General features: G+C 39.9%; 1 long non-coding RNA gene across 1 annotated transcript in view; it reads left to right on the top strand.

Annotated features, from left to right (window-relative positions):
• Positions 1–5099: 5099 nt before the first annotated feature.
• The window catches only part of LOC141988174 (uncharacterized), a 48936-nt gene continuing 39131 nt past the window's right edge, over positions 5100–14904 (top strand). The window contains exon 1 of the long non-coding RNA XR_012639683.1: positions 5100–5187. This is a non-coding gene — a long non-coding RNA (uncharacterized LOC141988174). The remainder of the gene's footprint in view (positions 5188–14904) is intronic.

The raw sequence follows: 14904 nt of genomic DNA, 5'->3' as shown, positions 1-14904 counted from the left end.
TTAACATCAAATCTTTTTGATGACAATCTACCCTCTTTTCAAAAGAGAACTCAGAAAATGTGGTTTGATTGAAACATTCCAGTTTTCAATGAAAAACCAAAACCCATTTTTTTGTTAGAAAAACTGGAGATTTCCATGAATATTTGGGGGGTTTTTGTTTCTTTGCCAGTTTTTTTTACGATTTTGTAACCTGCGGTAGCAGCAGTCACTGCAAGGAAAGGAAAGAATTGTCTTTCAATTCTGTTACCCTGTCATCCCACCCACCCTGCATCTTCTTACTCCTTTCTCAAGTCTGCCCAGGGAAGCTCTGATTAAAACTGGTGAGAGGCGCAAGATACCCGGATCTCACAGCTGTCGTGCTCCCAGCACTACATCATCTCCTCACCATGTCTAAGCAGCTTCCCCCCCAAAGCAGAGCACTGTAGACAAGCAGTGGGATAAACAGAAGGAAAGACCCCTAACCAACAGCACTCTCCCTGTAGCCTGCGCCAGCCTCCATCCCCATCCAGTCCTTTCACTAGCTCTACCAGTGTGTTCTAGCACCAGACCCCAAACCAGCCACAGTTTGTTGTCATGATCCCAGATGACTGTGGGATATGAACACAGTTTATTGTGGGTTTGGGTAATAAGAAACTGTGGCTGGCATGGAGGTCCCAGATGGAGAAAGTCTGAGAGCCCTTGATCTGATCTGCTGTATTGGATCTGGTGTAGCTGTTAAAGAAATCAGTAAGGAATCATAAAGAAAGCAGTCTGCATTATATGGTAGCTATTACAAGGTATTCAAGGGCTTTTTTTATTTTATTTTATCTTATTTTATTATGTATCGTATCATCAAATGGAATTATTATTTCTGCCTAAGGCATTCATCCCTGTACCATCTGGCTGGCCATTTGATTTTGTCATTCTCTTTCCAAGGTTATTTCTGAAGTAAACAATGCCAACATTCCTTTAGAGCTGGGGATTCTCTGTGAGAGAATTGTGCCAAACTTGGTCAACTTTCACCCTTGAAAAATTCAATCCCCTGACACTGGTAAAAGTTAGCTATGCTACGGGCCAAATTCAGCCCTCGTCTAAATGGGTACAAGTCCACAGAGTTAAATAAAAGGAGATGGGCCAGGGTGGAATATGATCCTCTAGAGTGTTTCTGTTGAGCAAAGTGAAAAGTTTGCTGTGGTTCTCTCCATTTGGACCAGGCAGGTGGCAAAGTAAGACTTAGTATAAGTGGCTAGTTCAAGAAAGAAAGGAGAAGGGGGCTGCTCTGCTTACACAGGAAAAATTGTGGAATTGGGAGGGCAATCAATAATTGCAAGGCATTAACTGATGATCTCCCAAGCACCCTTCAGCAATGCCACTGCTGTACAGTAACTCCACCACCAAAGAACTCTGAAGACAGAGAGGCACAAACACAGCTCTGCTCTTGGTGGGCAGATGGCCTCCTTATAGAGTCAATGGAAGAGAATAATGTACATTCTATAAGTTCAACTCCAACTGCTTTGAATTATTTCGGGTTAACAAAATAGCTTTGTACACTGTTGGCACAGCTTTCTGAAAGCGTTCCTAGACCGTTCAATGCACAATACCGTCCTTTAAAAATGGTGGCCAGTTTCTCAGCTACGTGCCTGGTTCTCAACAATTTAACTGATATAGTGCCTGTTGCCAGGATTCCTAGATGCACAGAATACAAACACACTTAAATTAGACAAGCCACCTTCAGATGATGACACTCAGGCTATCACCTTGTTGGCTATCCCTATATGCTGTGATAACTGTCCCTGTCATATTGGACTGCATGTTCAGTAAACAACCAAAATTAATCGCTCCACTACCATTTTAAAGGGTACAGAGCTGGCTCAAATTCACTGCCTGGTGCAGAGGAACGGATGGGTCATGGTTCCACCCTCATCCCACCAGAGGTTGCAAATGTGGCTGTCTCTCCCACAGGAATGATAAGTGCTTTCTCTCCCCAGTCGCCTATGCAGGGACAACCGCATCCTGTCTGGTCCTAACAATTAAAAATAATTCCCAGATCATAAAAGAACACAAATCAAAACTAAACTAAAGCAAGCAAATGCTAAACAAAAAGTAAATGGGCCTTGATCAATGCAACACGTCTATTTCTCTAGGCTTTTCTTACAGCACTCAACACTAAAGTATCTGATTACTTCATAAATACCAGTGACCTGAACCCCACAGCAAACTGGTGTAATTAATATTACTATCATTTAATAGATGGGGAAACAGTCAATGAGAGGTTAAGTGTTTTGCCTAATGTCATATGAACTCCACGCAAATCTTGCAATAGAACTGAGATCTCCCATACATTAAACACAAGACTATTCTTTCCCTCAAGCCTTGGGACCTCATTATGGATTGCAGATCTGTTTCAGAGGATTGTGGAAAGAGTTTCTGTTTCCTTCCACTAGTTCTCTGCCTGTGTTTACTAAGTCTACATAAATTTGACCACACTGTCTCACTGATACAATAGTTTCTTATTCCAGCTTGGAAAATGGAAGCCTTTGCTGAAAATTACTAAACATTTGCATTCCCAAGCACAGATGCGCCCCAACGATATTGTTTCCGTCACCATTTCTCAGTGCAGCAGCTACTGAAATCTATTTATGAAATAAGTGGGTCATGCCTGAGTTGTAGAATCCCAGGCTGGTTCCCTGCATCGAAAAGATTATACTGTGGTTCTATAGCTGCTTGTATAATAACAGAAAAACTAAATTCAGCTGTATTCCTGTTCTGAAAAGAGCTTGTTTACAATAACTCTGTGGGAAGGTGTACAGTTCAAAAGGCTGGTCAGAAAAGCAGCATCACTGCAGCTCAAATATGTACAGTATGGCTAGTCAAGATAATGACAAATAATTTTTTCCTTTTATCTGTTAGAGTCATTATCAGACTGAATCACTTATTGAGGATTGCTATCTATAGTGCTCATCCATTTGCTTAAATAATCACTATAGTAACAGGAGTATTTTATTTTTAGTGTTAATTCAACAAGTCTACGTCAAGATTTGGTAACTGTTTTTGATTGAATTGGATGAAATTTTGCTTTTTAGCAATCTTAAAATATTTTTACACAGATGTTTGAAAATTAGAACAATCAATCCGGTATACTCCTGCTCCCCTTTTTCTTGTCATCTGTCTAAAAATATGAAGAAATTATTAGGGAAATTTTAGTGGGGAGGATTTTTGTGAGGAAGAAGAAAACCTACTCTGTTAAAAAGGTACTAGGCCAACTCTCTTTAAAAGTGACCTCGGGAAAAAAGTGTGGTGTGTGGTCTTGTGCTTTTGTCTGCTTTCTGGTGTTTAAAAAAAACCAAGTGTGGGTGAGTGTGTGGGTGATGTTGGGGGGGATTTGGAGAAGGTAACAGAGATTCAGCTTGTTTTGCATATTAAAAATTCATTTCTGATCTACCTTGGAATGCTCTCAAGTGACTGGAAAATTAGTGAATTTCTCAGAATGGTCAAGAGGCTGAAAGCTGAGCATTTCAGAAGGGGAAGGGATTTTTAAAGTCAGACTGGGATGTGGGTGTTGTGAACACGTATTGAACTCTAATGATCAATGAACATTGTAGGGAAAGGACTTATTTATAAAGTTTTCAGTTAAGGTCTGAGAGTTCAAAAATGAGGCCTCCAAGAGAAACTCCAGCAAAATTTTCTCAATATTTCTAATATTAAAAGACTTGCAAGTTTTTTTTTTAAATAACATTTCTTTTAGGCATACTGTTGCCACTATACAGAAACAAAAACATTTCTTTAAACATCTTTTGGGGGTCTCTTTTAAGCAGCACATGATCATTCTTCCAAATGGGAGCCTGAGCCTCTTCTAGTTGCAGCCAAAGGGAGTTGATGACTAATGCTGTGAGAAAAATCAGAAATCTCACCTCATGGGAAATTCCTATATTTCAACATTTCTTTTCACCTTGAATCAGGCTGAAAAGTTGAAATGTCAAAATGTTTTAAGGAGCAAAAAGTTCTGAAAACTTTCAGTTCAGAGCTGTTGTACTAGCTGGGTACGTTAAACTGAATAGCAATGGTTTGTTCTGAGTCAGTTCAACACTGAACTTCATCTGTCAATGGCACCGGGATGTAGTTTGTTCTCAGGCTCTCTGGCCAGATAACATCCCCCATGATGTACCATGCAACTCGGTCACAGGAGAGACCATGGTGCATTAGGAGAGATATAGTCCTGCTCTGGAGCCCAGCAAACAGGAAAGAATGGGGGCAGGAAGCACTCAAATTCATCTCCCAAGAGTCACTGTGGCACCACCGGCACTTGCAGTTTAATGTCGAACTGAACAGAAGCTAAATGTTTGGTTCTGTTCAACAAACTGAAATGTTTGATTCTGATCAATCCTACCCAAAACAAAATACTTCATTTAGATTTTCCCAATAGAAAATTGAAAAAATTGGGCAAAATCTAAATCTTCTCCCAGAAAACTCCAGTTTTGCAGAAAACACATTTTCTGCCAAAAAATCATGGTGATGGAAAATTCCCCACCAACTCTAGTTTTGACATTAGCTTCAATGGGAGCCCTCATAATGAAGAACTGACTTCTTCTTTAGTTCCAAGCCTGCCTGCCCCCAACTTCTGTTGTAGTTAAAGCACAAACAGGATTGTAGTCGCCAGCCCATACAAACGTATTGCATTGATTTCTAAATGGAGTTGCAATACACCTTCTGTGCACATTCTCAGATAAACTACTTATTTACATAACAGTGTAACATAGTTCAGAAATGTACAATGTAATAGTTGCAGAACATGTGTTAGATTATTACTCTGTGACAAATTATGATGAAGACTGACCTCTTCAGAATAGCAATCTACTTTCTTCTGTACAGAATGATAAATAATGGCTATTTGCTCAAGCAGTTTCCTGGGAGCAACAGGGAGGGTCAGCTCAGCTGGAATAAGCCATTCCTAATTAAAATAATGTATACATAGACTGCTGATGTTTTTGACACCAAACTTATACAAAAAATGTGTTATGTAATCTGAAGTCCAACAGGCAGAAGCGGGAGCTACGGCCAACTTTTTCTCTCGTGATTTTTCCTTTCTTATTGTTTATCAGTTATGACTATGAGACATCAGCAAGATGCAAAGCAGAGACCAAGAAGAAATCCCATGAGAAAAGAAAGTGACAAGCACTGAAATAACTTCATGAGTCATACCACCACTGGGTAAGACACACAGCCTCCCTGGTACAGGGGGACAGCACCCTCAGTGAGTCCCCTCCTTTCCATCCATGGCATGCCCTGCAAGCTCCATCATGGTCCACTGCCATTAGCCTCCCTTATTGTGACTTGCAACCCCAGTTCGGCCACCAACCACTACTTGACCTTGGGGATGTCAATTAACCCCTAAGTCCCTCCATTTACCCATCAAAAATGGTTGCAGTTCTTACCTATACCACAGTCCTAATTCCACCCCCTCCCTCCCCCAGCCAGGAAAGCTTTTCCTGAATTGGGGTTGCAGAGAAAGAGGGCACGCTCCATCCTGTCAGGGTAGCACCGTGGCCATGATCTGCATGTACTCCTGGAGGTGATGTGCATTTTTGCATCACTGAGAAGGGGTAGGAATTAACCCTTCATGTTTTTGATTATCTTCCCTGTTTAGTGGTAGTGACAGCATTTTACTGCGTGGGTTACCTTTGTAGAAGCTCTAGGTTTTGCGTGGGGAATTAAATGAAGGAAAGATTGGTGCATGGTATGCTGAGATGCAGGGGAAAGTTCTGGTTGTAAGGAACAGCATGGGCTAAGGCCAAGGGTGGGATGAGAGCAAAGGAGAGGTAAAAAGCCCACTATTAGGGCGTGACCAAAGCCCATTAAGTCAAAGAGCTTTTTCCAGTGATTCCAGTGGACTTTGGACAAGGCCTTAAAATACCAGAAATGTTATGATAAAGTCTGTTCTTAAGACTTCCAGCCCAGCTTGGGGTTCAGATAAAGCTGGATACAGGAATCTCAGTTGTGAGAGCTTATTCGAACCTTTGTTTGCAGTGTTGTAGCTGTGTTGGTCTCAGGATATTAGAGAGCCAAGGTGGGTGAGGTCAGATCTTTTATTGGACCAACTTCTGTTGGTGAAAGAGACAAGCTCTCAAGTTTACACAGAGCTCTTCTTCAGGATCTGAAGAAGAGCTCTGCATAAGATTAGGACCTCACCCACCTTGTCTATTCAAACCTTTGTCAACGTACCCATTCATTGTTTTGATAATATAACACTTCTAGCAGAAGAGAAAGGGCTTTGTACATAAACTACAGAGCAACTCAACAGCCTTCAATGAGTGTATCAAACTGTTTGCAGTACTTTCCATTTCAAGGCAAATGAAACAACTCATCAAGGTAGAGTTGGCTTTATATATTTATTCAGGCAAAGCCTCCCACTAGCATCCATTGGAGTAACAGCCACCGGATCATGCCTTTATTAAGTGTATCAGTCTCCAGAATGAAAGGGTTGTTTAAAAGAAGTCAGTATAGACCTGCCAACTTTTGCTAACAATTGTTTCATAATTAGATTTATTTTCCTGGACTTTGCACCATCACAAATAGACATCCATAGGTCACTTGACCATAAATTTTCTCTTTGCAAAAGAAATAGAGATGTTCATACTTTTGAAGTTGCAACGGAAGTGACTTTTTCTTTAAAGAGGCTTAAAGCCCCATTTCAAAGCAGAATAGGATGGCATAATTCTGTATTTTCTTTTTCCTTGCAATCTACAAAGTGATTAAAAAGAGGAGGCTCTGAACAGCATGAGACTGGCAGATAAAGTACCTGTGTGAGAACTCCACTCTCCATATCGGCATTGTGTTCAGCACTTCCTTGTCCACTGTTTCAACAAGATCAGTTTCTCTGTACACAAAGGTACAGAAACCCAGCAAGGATATGAAATAAGCAAGGTAATAAGGCAAAGAGAGAGTATTTTCACAGCTGCCCATCTGAATGAAATGGTTAGCTTTTACTTCCCATAATTTTAGTCTGGGGGAGAAACTAAAACACGAATGTTTTTCAAGATGAAGTAATTGTTTTTGTATTTTTTGTTTTTATCCTGGATTCTAAGAAGGAACCAAATAATGCTTCCTTAAACATTTATACAACAAACTAAATCATTCACTGGTGTTTTGCTTAGATTAAGCTTTTTTTAAAACTTGAACTGTTGCTAAAAACAAGATTTTGTCATTTGTTGCAAAATATCTTCAGTATTCAGTAATACTGACGCCAACAAATTCTTGTGATAAAAATGCTCTATCAAATTAATAATAATAATAATTAATAATACATAATGTGTTCAGAATCCTAAAGCTGGGATAAGTTTAAAAAAAAAGTTTAGCTTTAACATTTTCACTGGCATGTTTCTTTTGAATAGAAGCAAGCGTCTCAGCACCATGGGGACAAGGGGGGAAAGCTTTGAGAAGAATAATCAGAGCCAGTTCTAGGGATGTGTAAACCATGCAATAGAACCATGTGTGCAGTCGTAGCACTGAGGCTAGACCAATAAGGTAAATATTTTATTTTTTATATGTGTGAGAAGGATGGGCACTTCTGGGCTAGATAGGTGACCAACAGGGGTCTGATATGGTGCCTGGCCCTTCACTGCTGGGAAAGTGGGTTAAAGAAACTGATGGCCCATCGTTAAGTCAGAATCCGTGGAGCCACCCAGTCAATATCCCTGCCAGGGGAGGGTTATCCCCTAGAGAACAGCTAATATTATGTTGTCCTTCCTCTAAAAATGTCAGCCCCTTACAAGAAACAGTACTCAGGAAGTGCTCTTGTTCTACAAGTGTCGGGCCTGGAATTCATAGCAAAGCACGTTTTTCTTCTAAAACTACATTATAACTCTCCCATGGCACATTGAAAGGCCACACTGTTTTGCAACATACATTTTTTAATATATTTTATCTGGGCAGATCAAAGACAATAAGATTGTCGTTCTCCTCAGCAGACATTAATGATGCTGTAGCCCACGCTGGCTCCACACATGTTGCCAATGACCTCCATCAGGCCTCCCGGAGAATGAACTGCTTTTTTAACGTGTTATCTTAGAAGAGAAACTAAGATGAACAAGGTAGAAATAGAACTTTACACAGACTCTCTCTCTCTTGCTCAGGCTATGTCTATACCGAAGATTGGATTCAAGCCCCTGTGATGGCCCTTTTATGCCACTCTGGTATGCCACAATGGTCCTTAGGGGAGAATTTCCCAAGTGCAGGGGACAGCATAGGGCTGGTATATGTGCCCCTACAGTGCATCTTTCCCTATTCTTTAGGTTTTCCCCAGTAAGTCCCAGCATAGGGGCATGTTGGGGCGAGGGTGGGAGGTAAGCAGAGCTCTCTCTTCTCTGGCTCTTCTGGGCTGTAGGTCCATAGAAATCCCAACTAACTAACTGCACCCAGGATGCTGCTTTGTTCCCCAGAGCAACCCAAAATCACAATATTGCCAATCTTTATGATTTCATTAGTCCTGTGATAATTGGTGTTTATCTTAAGCCCCAGATCCTGCCGTCCAATTACTTCAGGAGAAGTGCTATTATCCCCATTTTAAAGATGGGGAACTGAGGCACAGAGAGACTAAATAACTTGCCTAAAGTCACAGAGGCAGAGTAAGAAATGGAACTGAGGTCTTCCCCAAGCCCCAAGGTAGCGCCATAACCTCTGGACCATCCCTCCTCAAAGAATTTTTTCTTTAATATTTCCCACTTGGTGCCCTGACCAGTTCAGCTCCACTAGTGGTAGCACTAAAGCAGACCGAACTCTAGATGGTTGCTGGCACTTTAAGCACCTTCTCTGAGCAGGACTGGACAATACAGTGCTTAAAACTCTCATGACTGACTAGAGGCCTGTCTACACTAGGCTACTACCATTGCTGCCACTAGTGAGCTGGACCAATGATAGCAACAACTTTATAAAGAAAAATCTTAACACAGACAAGGTCTTGGGGCCTGATTCTCCTCTCATCCCCAGGAGTAACTCAATCAAAATAACTCATTACACTAGAATATATTAGTAGAAAACTAGTACAAGTGATAGGGATATTAAGCCCTTGTTTTTTATTGTTTAAAACCATCCTAGGAAACCTGTGTTAGGTGGAAGGTATTGAACTGCGAGAAGCATGTTGCTTGCAATCATTAGTTACACAGAATGAGCTAGCTAAAGCAAAATGCATCACAACTTAATTACTTAATTATTCCAGATTTCTCCATCCGGTAACCATTTTATCTGTAGAATATCTATTGACTTAAAAATATCTGGCAAATTTTAATTAGTCAGTGCACCGAAACATACTTTGTTCAAGAGGCCAGTTCTGCCTTGACATGTTCAGAGGAGAAGAAAGAAAACAAGCTCTATAGAGAGGATTCATGTTCAGACATAGCCTTTGCCATATCATAATACTTCTTTTTCTCACCCTTAGGACTCTACTTACCCAGCCAACATAATGCATTTGCAGCAGGCACTTTAAGTTTATCAATATTAATTGTAACTGTACAGTGGAGAATACAACTGCTGCATTAGCAGCTGTTTTCTACATCATTAGATATGTTATCAGTTCATGCTCAGAATGTTGAGCTGCACCTTGATTAGAGTGTGACTAATACTTGCACTTTAGTGTTGCATCTGTTTTTAATGAAACTTCAAAGGCAATTAGTGACTCAGTGTGTCAATGAATAGGCTTTCTACATCTGAAGATGAGTTAAAATCTTGCCTATAGTGTAATAAATGAAAGGGGGTTAATAGTCCCAGTTCAGTCATCAATTATCTCCATTATCCTGTGAATTATCTTTCACAAATTTTTCTGCAACTTCAGTGATCCAGTTCTTTAAAAATCCAAGATCTGAACATTTTCCAGGCAGCAACAACATCTGCTCCAGCAATGAGCCATTTGTTCACTGACTTCAGTATGCCTCATCACAGCACAGTGTGCATCATTGTTGCTGCCAAAGGGTTTAAAGGTACAACTCAGTTAAACTAGGAGTATATCAAGGAAAATGATAGAAAAGCAAAACCTAGCTTTGAACTATAGAATAAAAAATCCCAGAAAACTTTTCCATGGGGGAAAATTGAAGTCACTGCTGCCCAGATCACCTTTGGCTTTCATTATTATTCTGTGTAAACAAACAATTCTCTAATGGGGAATATGCACGGAACCATTCCAAATACATCAGGCTTATTGGAACATAGAACTATTTCAAGACCTGTGGCTAGGTGGATGACTTGCAAAGCCACTACTGGAAGGTTAAATGATTGGGAGAAAATCCCATAGAAAAGGTATCATTTTTAGTATACCAAAATCATTTTTATTCTCTGAAAATGCACCCATGATGACTAAAGCCCTTATCCTGCAACTGTATCCACACAAGCAGCCCCATTCGTCTTTGCAGAGGTCTAAATCAACAGGGATGTGTATGAGCAGACTCCTGTGCCTTTGCAGAGCCCTATTGATTTTGCACAGGCTGTTCCGATGCAGTTTTAGGATCAGGACTTATTATACTATCTTTGATTTTACCCCCCCCCCCTTTTAAAGGCAAGCTGTAAAGGATTTTTTACATACTGGACTTGTGTCCTTTCTTCGCTTCTTTTTCTGATGGCTAAGAAAGTCCTGGGAGGTAGGTTGGGGGTGTTATTTTGTTGTTTTTACTGTTGTTGTTTTTTTTTTTTAAAAAATCTTTAGGAATACCAAGAATGGAAAATCTAACCTTCCCTGGTTAAGGGATGTTGGCCCTTTAACAAAGACTTCCTTTACTGAAAATGTAAATAAGTCACTGAAGGTAAATTTATATTAAGAAAAGCAAACAAAATGCAAAGTTTAAAATAGCAATAATATAAATAATATTAAGATTCTGTATTTCCAATATTTTCAAGTCAAACATTTTATTGTGAAATCTGGATACAAGACAGCTCTACCTAGACCTTTAATTATATTTGAGGAGTTGACCCAGGAGCAAGCTGGAACAAAAGATTTAATTTCTAAGATATATACAATTTTGAGTGAAAAAGATGTTGATAAGAAAACAGTCCAGATGAAAAGACGGAGATGGATTTGTACAAAGAAATTGATCTAGATGAATGGATCTCTGTAGGGGAAAGGGATTATACATCTTCAGTTTGTGTAGCTCATAAAGAAAATGTTTATAAATTAGTGTATAGATGGCATTTGACTCCAGTCAAGATCCATCATATTTTTGCTACTAAGGAGGCACTCTATTGAAGGGGTTTCTGGGAAAGCAGAACATACTCGCATATGTGGTGGTTGTGTCCAGGAATTGGATGGTTTTAGGAGGAAATTATTGAAGACATTCATTTTACAACAAATTGCTCGCTTCCCAGAGATCCCCTGACCTGCTTACTTAATGCTCCAGTAAAAGATCTACATTTTAAACAGAATGAGAAATTAATTTTTTTATTGTGAGTTGCAAGACTTCATATTGCACATAGTTGGAAAAAATGACTTCTCTTACGGAATGACTCGTTGCTGAAGCAGATGGAAAAGCTTTCACACCAAGTATATACACACAAGGTGCACCAAAAAGAGGATAGGTATTTAGAAATTTGCGCATCCTTTTTAGTGCAGTCAGAGGAGGAGGTCTCCCCAGCCAGCAAGCCAGAATCTTTAGCCAGGTTCTTTCAATATTAACCTGAGCCCGAATAAGTAAAAAGTGATGTACAATGTAGCATATTAACCATTTATTGTAAATTTGCCTTAATAATTTAAAAACAAAACAAAAACCGAGTATCTAAAAATCCCTTGCCTTCTAGAATGTTCAGCTTTTATTCTCCTCACTCTTGGGATGTCACCATTACACCACTTCTTCCACTTTTGTAGTCTTCCAGCCTGAACTTCTAATGTAAAAACAAACAAACACAAAAAAGCCACGAAGAAACGTTTTTTAATATAAGAAGTAAAAATTAAAGAGGTCCTGGGCCCAATTATTTTTCCTTTGCGGTCACCTTTAAGGCGGTTATCGTGTAACTTGGAGCTGATGCCAGCAAGAGATTGACATGGATGACAATCCTGTATTCAGTCATTCATTTTAATCTCTTCCTGGCTTGCCAGAACAGAGCGTGCAGGATAGAGAGGGGATGAAATATTATGTATGTTTACATATATACGCTTGCACACAGACTTCTCCCACTGCAACTGTAATCAGAGCCAGCTCAGCATCATGGTTTACTATTTGGGGGGTTTCCTAACTTATCCCATGGCTTATTAAGACCGTTCCAGACCTCCTTGCCTTGGGGGATGGTATCAAGATTTTTTTATGTTCTATCACTTTGAAATTGTCAGTCCTTACAGCATCCCTCCAAACAGCACCTACATACTATTGGTATTGGAATTTATACTGTACCTAATAGATTTTAAAAAATAAAACAACACAACAGGTAAATACTGGGCAAAGGAAAAATGGTACAGAAAACATTGCGAAGAAAGAAATCACAAAAACAAGAGAAGACAAACGAAGAATACAGCAAGAACAATAAGCAAGACAGAATTTTAAAAATTGACACATTCTAATGCAGTCCAAATATTGGATTAAAGAAGTACACAGTAGTTTGGGGTGCCAATCTCACCTGAGTTTCCCTACAGCAGACAATTAGTGCTTATAGAATATATTATGAATTATAAACATTTAGGCCATGATTCAGGAAAGCATATCTGTTGAGGACACCACTTAAGATGTCTGAATAGGGCTAGACTTAAGCATGTGCTTTAGTGTTTTCCTGAATCAGGGCCTTACATAATACTCTAAATATATGTAGTGCTGGTCAATCTGTACCAAACATCAAACAGATAACAGGTCCCTGTCCTCGAATTTCTCAGCTCAACATTGAAATTGAAATTTCAAGCTTGAAAGCTTGAATTTCTCAATGCTGCAATTGCATGCATATCCCTGACATCACCTCTGTGAATGGAGAGTGGCACCACATTTGAGGAGTTTGGATCAATTTTATGACAGATGCTATATGATCAAAATGTCTTGCAGCATCTCTCAGGATTGGAAGAACAGGTCGTGATTGCTTCTCCTTGAAAGTAAGGTTTGGATTTTTTGTTTTTTTCTGTCCGTAGATGCTAGTTCCATTTAGCAATTGAGTGAAACTCTGGATCTTTTTAATTGTTGGCACCCTTCTCTTGTATAACCTAGGGACTGTGAGAGCACTCTTTCTCAGATCAGATTGTAGTCAGTTGTCCTCATCTCGCCCAAGCAGGAATATTTTTGCTGAAATTATAATTAAGTAGGTGGGTTTTTATGATTAAATCTGAAAAGCAAGGTTGTAGCACAAACCACAGCCTAAGGAAAGCCACAAACGTTAGAGTGTTTGACTCATTTGTAAATGCTTGTCTAAACTGAGAGCACAAACACTAGACCTAAAGAAGTTATCTGCTGCTCCTTGGGACCATCCTGTGTTGCTTTCACTGTCATTTTACAGATGGGAAAACCCAGGCAGGTGGAGGTGAAGTGACTGCTTAAGGTCACCTATCAGGCCAGTGGCATAGCCAGGACTAGAAGCCAGCCTCCTGAGTCCTAGCGTAGGGACCTAGTCATTAGGGCCACGCTGCATCCTGGAACTATCCAGTGCTGCTGCCAGGCTCAGCATTGCTTTAGTGGTGACACTCTGGCTTGGGAATGTCATGACAGTAAGTGCCCTCAGAGCACCACACTTGATTTTAGTTTTCACAATTCCTGACAATCTCAGTGGTCCAAGTCATTAATTTCTGATAGCTGTCGTCTTTTACTTGCTGATCACCTGCAACAGTGAATTCCACAAGCTGATTAGCCACTCTCTGAAGTATTTTTAAAAATTTGTTCTTTATCTGCCACTTGCTACATATATTTTGTCTTTTGTTTTAGTTTAAAAACTGGGAAAAAACACCACACTCTCCTTGTGCTGGAAGATCCTCTTTTCACTTTGCCCTTTTGGAGAAGTTTATCCAATTATTGCAGCTGGGTGTGGTACAGCATGACTGCTGAGTTGAGGCCACTTGATGCAGTCAGTTACAACTGGGACAGGTGAATCAGGTCAGATAAATAAGACTCACCACCTCCTCTGCCCCCACCCCACCCAAACTTTTGCTCCAAGCTCAAACAAGAACCAAAGTTTTTTGTACGTTTAGGAAAAGTTTGGTTAACTCTTTCCTTTGTCTTGCATAATGACAGGTTTCAGAGTAGCAGCCGTGTTAGTCTGTATCTGCAAAAAGAAAAAGAGTACTTGTGGCACCTTAGAGACTAACAAATTTATTTGAGCATAAGCTTTCGTGAGCTACAGCTCACTTCATGGCATGCATCGGATAAAGTGAGCTATAGCTCACGAAAGCTTATGCTCAAATAAATTTATTAGTCTCTAAGCCACAAGTACTCCTTTTCTCTTTCCTTTGTGTTTGTTTGTGCTTCTTGGTTCCAGCCAAGACAAAAAACTAAAGGCTGAAATACTGCACGAGCCTATTCTTGTGAGCTTTCTGACTCAATTTACAGTCCCAAAAGGTTTAACTAGTGGTGGTTGTTAAGTCATTTGTTCTGCAATACTGTCCGCAGGCCGTAATTGAATCAGGGACCCCGGTATGCTAGGGCCTGTACAGAAATAATATTGCCATCTCCAGGCCTTTAAAAATAATGAGTCAGGTTCCCAAAAATCATGAGATTGCCTTGAAAATCAGGAGATGTTTTTAAAAAATAATAAAACTTCCCCAGTGGTTAAGTCTTTAGAGTACACTGGGGTCACATTTTCAAGCTTTTCTCTGCAACTAGGAGGGTCACTAATTTACTTTTATTTTATAACAAAAAATGAATTTCTCACTTAATCACTTATCTCCAGGAGCTAGAGCTTTAAGAAAAACACCAGTTCTCATGTCGGCCACCATCTCAACACCAATGCTGGGCCATAAAGGTGTTACCAGTTGATGGCTATTTGGTG

Source organism: Natator depressus, chromosome 5 (assembly GCF_965152275.1).
Source record: "Natator depressus isolate rNatDep1 chromosome 5, rNatDep2.hap1, whole genome shotgun sequence".
Lineage (NCBI taxonomy): Eukaryota > Metazoa > Chordata > Testudines > Cheloniidae > Natator > Natator depressus.
Note: the sequence above shows the minus strand (reverse complement) of the source record. Positions and strands in the feature narration are given on the sequence as shown.